The 15,123-nt window shown below is 46.1% G+C and overlaps 1 non-coding gene across 1 annotated transcript; it reads right to left on the bottom strand.

The window, feature by feature from the left end:
* Window positions 1-9,893: 9,893 nt before the first annotated feature.
* Trnat-cgu (transfer RNA threonine (anticodon CGU)) lies at window positions 9,894-9,965 on the bottom strand. Its single transcript has one exon. It is a non-coding gene; the product is annotated as a tRNA-Thr (tRNA).
* Window positions 9,966-15,123: the final 5,158 nt, after the last annotated feature.

Genomic DNA, 15,123 nt, shown 5'->3' with positions numbered 1-15,123 from the left:
TAACTAATTGTTTCTAGTTGTTATCTAATTTAATCGTCAAATATTTCATTTAATATCTGAACTCTTGAATCCGTATGTGCGTAAACAGCCTGGATCGACTATCACAGTGGGAAAATGGCCGCCGAATATTGACGAAGCAATCTTAGGCTCGCTTATCGTGTAATACCAATCTGCAAAAACGAATTGTCCTACCCAATTCGGTGCATGTTGCGTAGCTTACAATTGCTTTAACAATGCATAAAGTCATAGTTGTCAGTTGATTTGTTGTCAGCGAAATATCAAACCCCGGGTTTGGAAGTCGCATAACAGACACGAAGCACGAGAAGCACGAGAAGCACGAGATAATTTAAAATTGATGGTCATTCTAAAAGGGTTTGTGGTGGCGGTCTCCACTGTGGCCAGTATTATTGCTCAATAAATTATGCGGTTTCCTATAAACGTGCGAGGTACAAGCCGCAAACGACAGGGCGCTACGGGTTTGGGTGGTTGTTGTTTTTTTTTTTTTACGGTAGTCAATCAGTACCGATGTCGGGCAGGCGCTTTGCACCCGAGCACCACACAGTTGCGCCCCCGGTTGCATTGTAGCACACTTTATTGAGCCTGTCGCCTGAACGATGGGCGAGGCAAAAAAATAAACAAGCCACCATTACTTTGCCTGCCGCCGGGATGCCGGTGGAGTGGCGGTGGTGGCGTTGGCCCACGATCGTTTCCAACGCTTCGAAGTTGGGTTTGGATGGGAAAATGGCAGGATCAGTGTTGTTACGGATTGAAGATGAAGCACTCTGCGGATTGTCGGTCACCGTGGGCGACACCGCGGGCTGTGTGATGCCGCACAGACGGGCGGACCGGCACAAAATCGCTATTGTTTGAGCGAAATTGAGCGCGACATCTGCCAGAACATAAAAATTAATCATATAGATGTGCAGGCTACGATAACAGTTTTACGCTGCGTAGCGTTAGCAAACGGGCCCGATCGGGGTGTCAGCACGGTGTCACGAATGGACAACGAATAGCGGATTAACTTGGCGTGCGGTGCGGCGAAACGAGGGTAGAACGTTGGGGACAATGTAGGGCGGTCTGCGTGCACGTACGGGTATCTTCCAACCGTAGTTGCCGGTGTTAATTTTGGGAAGTCAGAAAGCAATGTAACCTCCAGCACCGCCCCCTTTCAGTCTGAGAGGGGATAACCCACGGCACGGTTCGGCGAAAGGAAAATTGTCGCCCAGGGTCCCATTCCACGCGGCTCCGGACCGGGAATGCAGTGAAAAACAATTAAGTACGAAGTAATCTGCATGTTGGATCGCTTGTTGTTGGATCCCAAATTTCACGAGTGGCCGTGTGTACTGCTGACAACCACATTACCACGGGGTCATAATGCTACTACAACGACGATGATGATGATGATGATGATGATGATAGTGATGAGGCGGCTATGCCACACGGAACCGGAATGGAACTGAACATTCAACGGCCCAAAGCCGTTTTATTGCGAATGCCCCCTGAATTGCCGGAATGCCCGGCAGTACTTCGGGCCAGGGTGAGGCACAAAACTTAATTGACTGCGTTTGCTAACCGAACGAGGAAGGTCCAAACGGAGTGGTACTCGTTGTATATCCCACTCGTCGCCAACATGCCAACATGATGCTAGGGCAGCGCCAGGGCTAGAGCCAAAGCTAGAGCCCTGCTCCTGCCTCCGATGGATGAAGCAGTTTAAAACAGCTTAATCATCCCCGCGAGGGCTATCGTGTGTTGTGTGGCGCGCGCGTGCCAAAGAAGATGCGCCTTCTGTGGAACCATTCGGAAGGATTCGTATAAATATTCATTACACATTCAGCGCGCTTTCCCGCTGGCATGCTCGGCAGCCACAGCAGTGAGTGAGATGTTGGGCAAGGAAACCGCGTCGTCGTTGTTTCCGCTGCTCACAAACAACAGAAAGGATGCCGGGCCCCATTCACAGATTTGCCGGGCCGTGGCCGTTCGCTGGGGTGTGGGTTTCGTGGTGATCTGTTTAGAGCGTTCCACCAGTTTTGGCACTACGGTTAATGTGGTACACTTTGAGGAGTTTATGGGGTTCTTTTGCTCACGATACACCAGAGTGCTGTCGGCAGCAGATGTACCAAAAAAAAAACAGCTAAACATTGTGCCCTTTTGTTGTTTCTCTTATCAGCGATATCACGTTTCTTAACCGTGGTAACAATTTTTCATTTACCATGCCATGGGTGGGCAATTATTTGCCCGGAAAGTAGGCCAACTTCATTCGAGCGCATGTTTCGCGGAAGCTGCTGCTCCATCATAATGCGAATGTCGTGACATTTTGCCCACCCTTTTTTCTATCACGACTGTTCCAATCCAACCAGGCAATGGATGACTGTGCCATCCATGGGTTGGGTACGGTGCATATCAACAGGGCGCCATCATTCAAACCCCCAGCCCAACGGTGTGTTATGCAGCTACGGAGGGGAAAACTACCCCAACCCGTGTATGGAGTCATTCATTTGGGCAATCAGGGTTCGGATTCGATCCAACCCGCCTGCCCGACGTGCATGTGCACGTGGATGCACGTGGAAGCAACCACCCGAGAAAGGAACAAAAAAACCGCCCGAACGAAAGCGCCTGTATCTAGGCAATGCACGCGCTGCCAACTGTCATAAAGAAGGATGCAGCTACAACCGTGAGCAAAGGAAAAAAAAAAACGCGGGGGCATTTCGTTCGCTTTTCTTTCCATTTCTCGTAAGAGCATTTCACTTTTGTAACAGTGTTTTGCTCCGATCCTTTCCACCAGTTGGCTGCACCGGTGAAAGTAGTACGGTAAGGGAAGCTTTATTTTCCACCACTTTCCGCAGCGTGTATGAAAGGCACGGACGTTAGGGGCAACACTATCAAACTGTACCGCCAACTACGATGAGAGCCCAGCAAGAGATTGCTGTGGATGTGTGTGTATGTGTGTTCATATTCAGTGTATTCAGTGTTTCTCTAACCCTTGTGCTCCGGGTGTTCCCGAGATCGTCCCAAAGTACTATTGTTTTAAGAGAACAATCGGGGCAAAGCGGGATGAATACGGTTATGTAAATTTCATGGCAAAAGATTTTCCCTTTGTTTTCCGGGTGGCATTTTCCACGGGAACGCTGGTTGGTGATAATGCAGGGCGGGACACCAACCCTGGGTACGATTCTACCGGGTGGAAATAAAAGTTAACGGCTGCGAAATGGATAGGTTAGTTGATTTGGGTATAGTGTTCCTGCACTGGGATGAAGGAGAGGGTGAAGGGAAGTGGGAGGGAGTTGAGCTTTATGCACATTGGTTGCTCGCACTCAGAAACCGTACCTTCGTCGTCATCCTTTGATATTCAATTCGCCTGCCAAAGCCCACTGGTGAGTGATAATGGTGACAGGCCACCGGAAGAACCGTGCCGGTGCGGTCGGTTACGGCAAGCGCTGAAGCCAGTTGTTGCGCTTTGACACACTGGTACGGTGTGGCAACAAACGATGAAAAGCAAAATGCTTCGTGAAACCGTGAAACTAATACCAGCCGCATTCTCGTAGGATGGCAAGCAAGAAAGCATACAGGGTCCCCTCAATGTAAGGTGTATTGCCAGCAGAGTGCTAGAAAATGTCTTCTTTTGTGGCAGTTCAACAGTGAAAGAAAGAGGAAAAGAAAGTTCCGGAAACAGAATGAGGTTTCGCCTTGACTTCGTTTTTGTCCGCTATTATCTAACCGAAGATTGTGCTGACGTTGAAGATAATATGGACAGTTGAAGGAGTTCGTTCTTCAGTGGCTAGGAGGAGGAGGAGCAGTTCTTCAGTAGATTGAATATCTAGCCTACTACCATTGACAAAAGCATTCGGAAAACTGCAATGGGATTATAATTTGATTATTAACGCTAAAGGTTGCAGAGTGTAGGAAAGCAGTAGGTGCTGTACCATCTTAAAAACGTCCCTATATCACCATCACCACTGTTCCAAGTCTTTGGCCAGCCTTATCCATTCCAAACCCTTTCAAGTTTCGATCAGTGCACTTCCCCATCGATATCGACACTGTTAAAGTGTACCCGGCGTTATCGCAGATGGAGTAAGCTTCGACAAAACGCACCGGTACGGTTTGAAATGTAATCTCGGATCTCTATCGTCGATGCGGCAAAATGCGTTGCGCACGAGGTATATGTGGCCTTCTTACCCGTGGTTACGGTTACCGCAGCGGGCGGACTGGAATGAAATGCGTTGGGGGTGTTCTTTCAACGTTTTATCAGCTTTTTGAAACATTGCAACAATGTACAGATGCACATCTCGCAAGTGATCGGTATGGTATGGTATCTGCCAGTGCGTACCAGAAGCATAACATGATTACAGTGGTGCAGTGTTGCATGCTCGTTATTTTGCTAGTATGATGTCTGTTTGTTAACCAACGTGTACCAACCAGGTTGATTAGTGGTTAGGATGCACCATGCGTTCGGAACGGATGAAGGTGCAGTGTGCATGTATGCCCCAACCATGCGTAAGTTAATTGATGGAGGTTTGTTGTGTTCTGATTAAAAATCAAACGAATGTCGGTGGTACTTCAAGAAATTTATTTTGTAAGGTTTCGCTTTAGTTTACTTACATTTGTTACAAATCAATGGGAATGTATCAGTGTTAATTAAACTCAATTGATTAAAGAGTGATTGAGTGTTTCCTCCCGCAAGTATGCAATCCGCTTGACAAAGCATTATTAAATGAGTAATTTGCCTCTTACCGGGCATATTCGGAGAATTAATTGAAATAAATGAATTAGCGCGGTTGACGATTTTTCCCGAATGTATGCAATCTGTTTGACAAAGCTTTAGTAATTGAACCATAATTACTTATAGAGAGTGGTAGAAATTATCCATTTAATTGATTTTGAATTTGGAGCCTATGAATATTTGATGCTTTACCTAGACTTTGTTCTACTTCAAGCTGCTTTGATTTAAAATTTTTAGTGTTGTGCCTGATGAATCTTACGAGAAAAGTAATTCAAACCATGAGATGACTCTCAAAATATTAGTGCTAGTATATTAGATGAATAGTAATCAAGTAATAAACATGAATAAACATTATGAACTCCATAATAATCCATGAATAGTATGCAGGTTCATAACTTTGAATAAGATTCATCCAACACTAAATAGTTTGTAATATTTGTATAAATAATTCTTCATTTATAGCATTTTTTTTTAGATATGTGTATGTTTATGATTGCTTTCAAATATTCTCTACAACTGTGCAAACATTTTCCTTTTTCTTTCTTTCTCTCTTTCTGGACAGCTGACATGCCTGACAGCCGCCAGAACGTGTGCAAAACGGATCGCTTTTCTGCTAATAACGGCATGGCTGTTCTCCTTCCGAGCTGAACTTCTCCACATGCGATGGTTAAACGAGATAGAAAACCAACAAAAAAAAGCGAACAAACGGGCACAGTGGATAGAAAAAAAATCCGTCATTAAGCAATTGGCATCGTGTGCGGCAAAAGCGACGGCAACATCCGTACGGCAACCACCAGGGACAATAAGACAAATCGCTAATCCTATTAGGCGAAGTAAATGAATGAAAATAAGATAAAAGCCTTAGCGTAACACAGTATATTATGCTGTCTGATCGCATGTATGCGGGTGTTTTTGTGAGGCTGTGTATGTGTGTGTGTGTGTTGATAGGATCGAATCGAGAGAAAGCAGTCACGAGCAAGGCAGTCACATGCGGACGACATACTTGGAATTGGAAAGCGAAGCAGTTGGCGGTGGGAAAATTCAATTCCGTTTTTCATCGAACCAGCTGGCGGTTTTCATCGATAGTGCAAAAGCACAGGCTACATGGATGACGGGTAAGAGCGAAGCACACAAAAAAAAAAAATGTTATAGGCAATGGGGTTTCTTGCCTTGTGCCTAGGAAGGAAATATCCATCTCTGACACGGTTCGAACAAGATTTTTAATCCATTGCACACACACTCAATCTCCCCACCTATCCCCACCGTAAGAATCCATGCCTGGCATGTTCATTTAGCTGTTGGAAATTCGCTTCCTTTTCCCCCCTTTTTCGACACTTCAAATCGTGGAGCAGACAAGGTGGACCAGGGCTTGCGGAGGATTGACTTTTGCCATTCGAAACCTCCCAGTCTTGGAAAGGGTTATTTTTTTTTTGTGTCGTGCCCCATAAGAGCAACGCACTGCCACACGGACGTAAGCTGCACGGTGGTTGCAATGCTGGCGAGAACATAATGGACCAGAAAATGACTGTGATTTGCTATAATTGATTTCGATAATTTTCCTACTTCCAATCCTTAAGCGCGCGTTGCTGCAACGGCAACGTGCTCCTGAAGAGCGTGCAACCGTTGTGCCGAGAGCTAATGGAATCGACGCGATAAATCGTACCCAAAGGAGGTGTGTGATTAAAATTTAATTCCAATGTGCATTTTTTTTCATGCTTCTTGCACAATGGGAATCCCATGCTAAAAGGTACTTGGGAAACGGATTTTGATACGATGCGTCGTGGTGTAAAAATTAAAGTTAACACCGGAAAGCCCTGTTGAATTTTGGGCAAATATTGAATGTTTAGGAAAACGTACCCGTCGATGGCGGAAAGTCTTTCTGCATGGGGCTAAGGTAACGCGCTTCGGCAAACGCGTGAACAGGATGCTGCTGGAAATGGCCGGGAGTGAATGTTCGGAATGGACACAAATATTTGCTTTAAAATGGTGTGCGGCGGGTGAAAGGGTGTAGTGTTAGCTTTTTCCCTTCCCGAATGGAAATGTTTTCTTTATGTCCCCGCAGGGGTACACTCTTGTTTTAAGTTATTTTCAACGATTCCGTCCCGTTTCGATCGGATTCGATACAGATTGTGGAAGGATCGGGAGATTGTTGGTAGGAAAGGAAGTAAAGTGGATGTACTATTTTTTTACTTGTTAAAGTCTTTATTGTTTTGTAAACAGGCGTGTTGCACCTTTTAAAGGAGGAAGAGCATTGATGGATATCAAAAAGTCATTCGTTGGTCCTAGACTTCGAAGCAGACTACGTGCTGCTAACGATCGAACAGTGTCCGAAGTGGTCAAGAAGCACTAAGATTTCGATAATCATGAAATGTTAATAATATTAATAATAATATAAAAATTAATATTATTATATAAATCATTTTCAAACCTCAAGATTTGTTAGCCACAAAACACTCATATTGCTTAGATCTTTCCAGTAAAGTCTCGCGAAGATGGAGCTATAAAAGCAGTAGCTCACGTCATATCATCTCAAAGATCTTATGAGTTGTTTATAAATTTCCACAGAGTTAATCATATCATCTAGATCAATTTCAAACCGCATGATTCACAAACCCGAAATGTCAACTATTGACTAGATTTTGGTAAAGTCTTGCAATTTCCAATAATTTCTAGAGAAATTGTCACAGCAGTAGCTCGAGTCATATCATCTCAAGGATCAGTTTATTTAACATTTCGGCCAAGCTTATCATGGCATTGCTTGCAAAAATCGTGATGACCAACGACACATGTCAAATGAAGGCCACTTAATACTGTGTTGTCATATCAAGGACAGAAAAATACTACTTTTTGCTAGATAGTTCTACAAGTTTACAGAACATCAGCAGTAGTCTCTTCGTTGGAATATATCTGCAAGCCTGGAAAATAGTTGTGGTTTTCTAGCAAAATTATCCAGACAGGACCCTTGGATATTGCACGGTGCCGTACGCAACACAACTTACACAACTAACCAAGAATTTTCCTACCGACTACACCATACTCAAAATTAAATCAATCGAAATGCTTCTTAAAATCTGCCATCCAATCCACACGTGCCAAAGACAAACACCAACCGTACGCACCGGCTGAAGTGTGGTGGTGTAGTTTTGTGCATAAATAATGTGTGTCCTTAACTGTCCTCCAAACAAAGTACCACTTTCAACCGAGACGATAATTCCCTGGATTTGCTGAACCGGGATTATGCACAAGGATGCGACCGTCTGGATGGGACAGGTTCCCGGCATGCACGCATGCATCATCGTTACCTCGGGATCAACAGCAGCATCATTGTGTGAACCATGTGAGCGGTCGGGAGCGTGAGGTTGGAAGGAATGGAGGGGGGGGGGGGGGGGGGGGATTTATTTATGAATCTCTCGGCCGACTGCACCCGGATGCCTGGCCGGGCCACTAACCGCAGAAACACGAGCCACCGAACCTACCTGTTTTGCCCGGTATGCCCTCCGGTGGTGGACGTCTCCGGCCCGTGTGACCGTATCTGCAATGAAACGAAAAATAATACCCCCATGTTAGAATCGACTGCAGCAATCCATTGGTTGATTATCTGCCGGGCCCGGGTGGCCCTTCCAAGGCTTGACCTAGTTCGGGCCACCGGGGCGCAGTACGCTTCGGCTTCTGCATCTTGCAGGCAGCAGCCAGTGAGCCGGAACTTTGACGTAGGATTATGGGCCAAGCATCCGTCCGGCCGGCCAGTGTTTCAGCGCCGTGCTCAAAGTCACGGGCACCGATGTCCTGCGCTGGATTGGTAGAAGCAAGAGAAGGGAGGGGGGATGTATTCGGGTATGCGGGTCAAGCGTAAAGCCAGTGAAGAGCGCTCACTTATCCGGCGATTAATTTTTAGCACACATGAAGCTAACGATTCTCCCCGGGAGTTGCCTGTATGGCGGGTTGCACGTGTGGCGTAGGGAGTCACTGGTGCGGTGCGGTGGATGGATGCTAATCCTGTTTCCCCAAAAACCCGATCAAAAGGCACGAACAAACACCGGCAACTGATCCCCGGGGATTGGGCACCCGGCCTGTAGGAAACCGGAGCGTTTCTAATTGTTGGACGCGTTTCAACCGATGCCGCGCCGCGGTCCCAATCCATTTTGCCGATAATGTGTGTGTGTGTGTGTGCATATAATGCCATGCTCATTTATATGCAAAGGACAGTAATGAGCTTTGTTTTGCTACATGGTGTTCATCACGCAGAGCCGACCCTGCCACACGCCCCCTCCCCTATTTGTGCGACCCCCGCACAGTTGGTCGGTCACACCCGACACTAATAATGATGATGGCAAAGTGATGCGAATCAATCCATTTGGCAAATTCTAAATTTGCTAACCCCGTACCGATTTAATGAGTGTCGAAGCGGGGGTTTTCTGGGGGCGAATTAGCAGGGAATGTCCAAATAGGGTGATACAAAAAAAAAAAAAAACCCCGAACGTCGCACAATAATTAGATTGTGTGCGGTTGTGCAAACAGAGTGCGCGATGCAATTAATCTGTAGCGTAAACAGAAGCTTTGGAATAGTTTTCAATTAACGCTATTATTGTTAACGAGAACCGGGAAACAGGAGAGAGAGGGCATGGTCGAAGGGACGGCATCGATGGTTTGCGGTGTTTGGCTTTTTAATTATAAAACCGTTCCCGGTGCCGTTTCGGGGTCGCAGCCAACCGACCGAAGTGATGCGATTGTAACACAGTTTTTAATCGCATTTAGAATGATTTGTGCAGCAACACGCAGCGCGGAGTGGCCAGTGGGGCGTACGGCAGATGTTGGTTTTGAGATTGTGATTCGTTGGCAAATTAATTAAACCGCAGCTGTACACCGCAGGACGGGAGCATTTTTTTTTCTCCATTTGTTACAAATTGTTATTTAGTAGCGGGTAAATTGTTCGTGTGTAACCAAAGCAAGGGAAAAAAACCTATAAAAGGATAATTTATTTCAATGAGGTTGATAAAATGACGTAAATTGGGGAAAAATAATAAAGAGTAAACATATATAACAACGATATAAAGAATGACACATAACACACATATCCATATCGCTACACCTAAGCAGTTAGAGAAAACAAGTGTGAAAAAACGTAGACATCTTTCTCTCTTTTACTCTCTTCAAATGTCACAACAAGATCAAGTTTTGCCTCCTGTGAGGATTGAACTCACGACCGCTGGTTTACGAGACCAGCGCTCTACCACTGAGCTAAAGAGGCACGCGTGTAAGTGCGTGTACAGTTACGCTTGATAAGCTTCCGTGTCCGCGCCACCTTTATTCCCCCTTTGCTCGAACTCTACACAACGAGATGCGTACGTCATTAATCTAGCTCGAAAACACTTGCTCACGGTACCGAGTTGGTGTCTAAAATTGGAATGGAAGATAACACGGAACTACGAAAGCCCATTTCTTCCTCCTTCAAAATGATCGATGATCGGTGTTCGATAACAATGCTGCTTATGTATTACGATTGTACATGCACATGTGTGTGTGTGTGTGTGTGTGTGTGTGTGTGGAGCTTTTTGCGGTAATCACTTACCGATGCACTCAGTCATTTGACCACTAAACCACTCGCTCTCTAGGTCTGGTCCCATTAATAATGATGATGTCGATTGACGCCCAACGGCTTGACCTCATCAGTACAGCACCCTGGTTCGGTGTGCGTGTGCCCCGTCACGGGCCCCCACCGCACCCCCGGCAGGTGCGCTTTGTACGCTCGGCGAGCGAACATGGCGGCACCACAATGGAGTTTCATTTAACTCGGTGGTTTCGGTGCGGTGTCGCCCTGGTGGCCCTGGCGATGCGACTCGCACTCTGATGAAGTGCCATCAATCCACACAGACTTCACTTCACGCTCAGGCGGTGCCCGTGCCCGGGAACGCCGGATGGGCCCCGACAGTGGCGATGGAATTCGTTCCTCACTGCAGACAATTAGGTTTGTGGTTGCACTTGATTACTATCAGGCGATAGCGCGTACGGATGGATGTGCGTACCCCGGGTGCGCTAGGATGCGCGCTAGCTGAACACGCTGTACCAATCAACCTTAGATTCCCATTACCATCAGGACCTTATTAGTCGCTGTCCCAGCCCTTCAGCGTGGTTTGGTTGACATTTTGATTCCGCACTGTCAGTTAGAGCCGGAAGCGGTCAATTCTGCCGATCCGGTATGCCGCGCCGGTATCAGTTATGCAAACAAAACACGACACTTAAACGCTCTAATCGAAACGGTTGCGTTACGAAACCGTACTGGCGTACAAAGCAGGGACGATACGGGTTAACTTTCCGTAAAAATGGTGCACAATTTAGTGTGCCAAAGTGTCATAATGAAAGGAAAAAAAAATAGTAAAGGCAACCAGTGTAATGAAACGGTGTCCCTAAAGTCACAAAGTCGGAAGGCAAAAGTCTCCGCGTGTGCGGGTGAAACGTGAAACTTTTGCCACCTAAAACGGTCCCAACATATGCTGCACGGGGCGCAATGATGGTGTGCTTTAGGAAAACCACAGTTTTGACCTTTTACACAAACACCCACACACATGATCGCTTTTCCACAGAGAAATACGCATTTTATTAATTTTGCTTCGCCGTGTTTTTGCTGTTGCGCGCTGTTCTACCCTCTGCTTTCTACAAGCGGGGAAGTTTTTGTTTTGCGTTTGCGAAAACTCGATTCTCGAGCTTCTTGTGTGCGATGTTTTTGTTTTTGTTTTGTTCACCAGTGTTTCTGTGGTCACAGCGCGTGTACGGGAACAAAAAAAAAAAAAAACGGAATGTGATGAACAAAAAGCCGAAACATTAGCCCCAGTACTGCTCTGTGTCTGTGTTTGCTCCGTCTTCGAACGGCCATCGATCGTTGTCTATGCGCCGTTGGAACATGATTCGGTGGATGGTTGCTGTATTAAATGGTGGTTTTGGTGGGGCCGTTCGGGACCGTTCCCGTTGGGAAGTTTTCCCTGCAGTGTGGTGGGACGCAACATTCCAACATCCGCCAGGACGCGTTACGGTACCAGTTGAGGCGATTAGAGCGTGGAAAAAAGTTTCTCTTCCTGGACGATTCACTAAATATGGTGCAAAAGTTATTTGCTCGCATGTATCTGTGGATGTTTCCGTGCGAGGTGTTTGTATATTTTTGTCCATTAGGGATATATTGAAAGTGATTGTTTGATGTGCGTACGTACGGTACATTTTAAGATACATTTTGTGGTACGTATTATTGTACGTTTTTTAAAGCAAAAAATAGGAGCAAAAGTTGATGGATGCGAACGATTATTAAAGTACGAAGTAATTTATTGAGTTTCTTCAATATGAATGAAACTTTGAACGGAATTAAGGACTCAAACTTTTTTATCTAAATTTTCATGATTTCTCAAATAGATTCATGAATCCCACAAGCTTTTCCTATTTTCAAAGAAACAACGCTAAAATTCATATTTCAGAAGCTTGAAAAGCTAATCTTAAATCTTTGATGATTCTTGAAGCTGATAATTAATGAACCTGCCAGGATTCATAGATGTTTTGAGAGTCCATTCATGGAATAACTCTTCTCCAAAGATTTATTGGACACAAATCTGTAAAAATCAAATCCAGATAGGAATTGCATACTTGCAGGCGTTGTGAAATAAAGCCACCGACTCAACAGAACGCAACCAATATTTATAACAACATTAAAGGTCTTGTTTTTAATTGTAAACAAGTTATTTATTATACGTACTGAAAGCTTGGCTCACAGACAAGCCCCCGTTGGTTGTGTCGGTATAAAATTCTCTAATGAACGCGAACGAATCGGCAAAACGAAGGACAGCGGCATTAGCTCCGTTCGGGGCTTTGTCCCCGAGATAAGCAAGCCAAAAACTAATTAATACACTCGTTAGTCTGTGACAGCGAAAGCGTAACATAAAAAAAAAGGCAGCGTTTCGACAGCTACCGAAGCACTGGAAATGACCACCGCCCCGGTACGACTTTTGAACTCCACTGTTCTGCTTTGCTGCCACCGTTCCGCACGCCGCCGGCTTCCAAGCACTCGCCCACGGGGCATCGAAAAGTCACGAAAGTTTATGGCCATTATACAACAGTACCGATTATGTCATGCGATACTGCGAATACGTTCGGCATCTGGTCCCCGAAAGGGTGGCTAGGAGGTTTCCCGACCCCAAACACCCCTGCACCCGCGATATCCGGTTGTGCACCCCGATCGCCGTACCAATGGAAAGCCACGTGTGTGAACTAGCTAAGCTCATTTCCACGCGAGAGAATACAACATCCATAAAGGAACAAGCAGGCAAGCGAGGGAGAAAAAAAAACACGGGAGCAGTATTTCTCATTGGTGAAACCAGCGCGACTGGCGGTCCGAGGACACACGGGGACATGTCCCGTAATGGTGGAATGGGCAAAAGTTGATCTGGAAGTTGTACCACCGATATTGAGCAAACGTATTCGACGGTGGTAAAAAGTGTAGGAGCCCTGAAAGTGGAAGGTTTGGGTAGCGTGCCTGTGCACACATGGTCTGATCCTGATGCATCCTCCACCGCTTTGCGCTTTGCTCTTATCGTTAAGGAACAATGAGCGGCCCGGTGAAGGGGAAAGCCCGGCCCGGGTACCACGGGTGTTACCGCTTCGGGCCATCTGCCGCTACGGAGCTAATCTCTCGGGGGCGGGTGGAAAAAAAGCGGGAAATGTGCAAACTTTCGGTCAAACTGTTATTTAAAACAGTTGCCCCAATCGGTTGTTTTCAATTTCGAAACTGCACAACCGGCACATTTGCCGTGTGCGGGTCGCTATTTGCTTTTGTTTTTGCAGCGCACAATTCCCTCCCTTCCCCATGTCCGGGGGGCCTAGAGGGGCCCAACTCATTCGAAGGCAGTTCGAAGTTCAGGTCGCATTTCCACCCGACAACACCCCCGGGTAGGACGCTGGGGCTGTATCGTATAGCACCGTGTCGCTCGGCAAACGGTGACGGTGGCTCGTAACGAAGCAACAACAAGATGAAAGCGACGCCATCGAGAAAGTTTTTCCGACCAGCAAATCTCCGCAAACGCTTTGATTGCACACGAAACGCTCGGAGTAGCGCTTTAGCAGCGGCAGCAGCAGCAGCAGCAGTAGTAGCTCGCTTTCTCCGTTAATGGCAATGTCACGTGAATCTAATGCTAACACCCACCCGAATCGGTAGCACATCTCGTCTCATTATACCGGTGCGACCGGAAGACACATATTCCAGCAAGAACACTCTCCGCGCCACGATAATGGATTGGAGCGCGTCAAGCATTAGGGTCAAATCAGGCGCGATTTAACTCAATTGTCAAATCAAACGTTGTTCCCTCTTCGGCCCGGCCGGGGGTGGGTTCCGGTGGCTGGTTGCCGATGGTCGGCTATCAGCTCGAACGAAAACCGGATTAGGGGATGTCAATTTTTATGACTTTATCCATCGATGAATCTCGGCCGCTACAGTACGCTAACACCGCCAATATCGTACCGGGGCGCGATTCGTATGTGTGCTGCCAATCTAATGGCGTGTTCGGGGAGTTTGTGTATTAGAATCGATCGGAAGTGGAAATTCGAGAACGGGGAAAAATGTACAGTACGTAGCAAATTTGTTAACCGCGCAATGTTTTGTATTCTTGTGCGTCTTTAGGACGTACTTATGGCAATTGAGGTATTGATACTACTGTAAGGAACGTTACGGAAGATGACGATAAATGTTAAACGTAAAATACGATACTTAAAACCTTGTGTTTATGAGATCTGGGGTACTTTAATTGCTTAAAAATGCATCACAAATACTGTAAAAAGTAAATAACCATAACTAAAGCAAGAAAGCTCTAAATGAGAGAACATTGCATACCTTTAGGCGTTTGTGTTTTAGATGTTTTTTCATGATATCAAATTAGTATATTAGTATTAGTAAAGGGGTTTTGGTTTCTTTGAGATTGTTTGAAGGATTTATTAGGACTTTGTGTATTAAAACGAAACCAGACTCGACCAGAGTTGAATAAAGGCAGCCCATGCCCATGAAGACGAAGACAGCTCTTTAATGGGCCTTCAAGTGATTTAGGCTTGATCTAACGTTTCGAATGGTAATTGGACCCGATTCAGATTTCACATGCGATAGAAACGGCTACCCACTGTATCAGCGTCGGCACAAAGGACCTCCACCCCACCCCAAGCTAATTCCAAGGCGGAGAAACCCGGGCGTGAACTTTCGCAAGAACCTCCGAGCGGCATCACCAACATCCGGCGCCCGGATGGTAACGGCTGTGTGTTGTTGTCGTTTTTATTGAAGAAGATTAAATTCCTGTCAAAAGTGACACCAATGCCTCGATATCTCGTACCGTGTATCCATCCCGGCACGGGCCAGAAGATTTGACGCGACACACACACACACACAC

Source organism: Anopheles marshallii, chromosome 2, assembly GCF_943734725.1.
Source record: "Anopheles marshallii chromosome 2, idAnoMarsDA_429_01, whole genome shotgun sequence".
Taxonomy (NCBI): domain Eukaryota; kingdom Metazoa; phylum Arthropoda; class Insecta; order Diptera; family Culicidae; genus Anopheles; species Anopheles marshallii.
The sequence above is the reverse complement of the archived record's forward strand: the minus strand, read 5'-3'. Positions and strand labels throughout refer to the sequence as shown.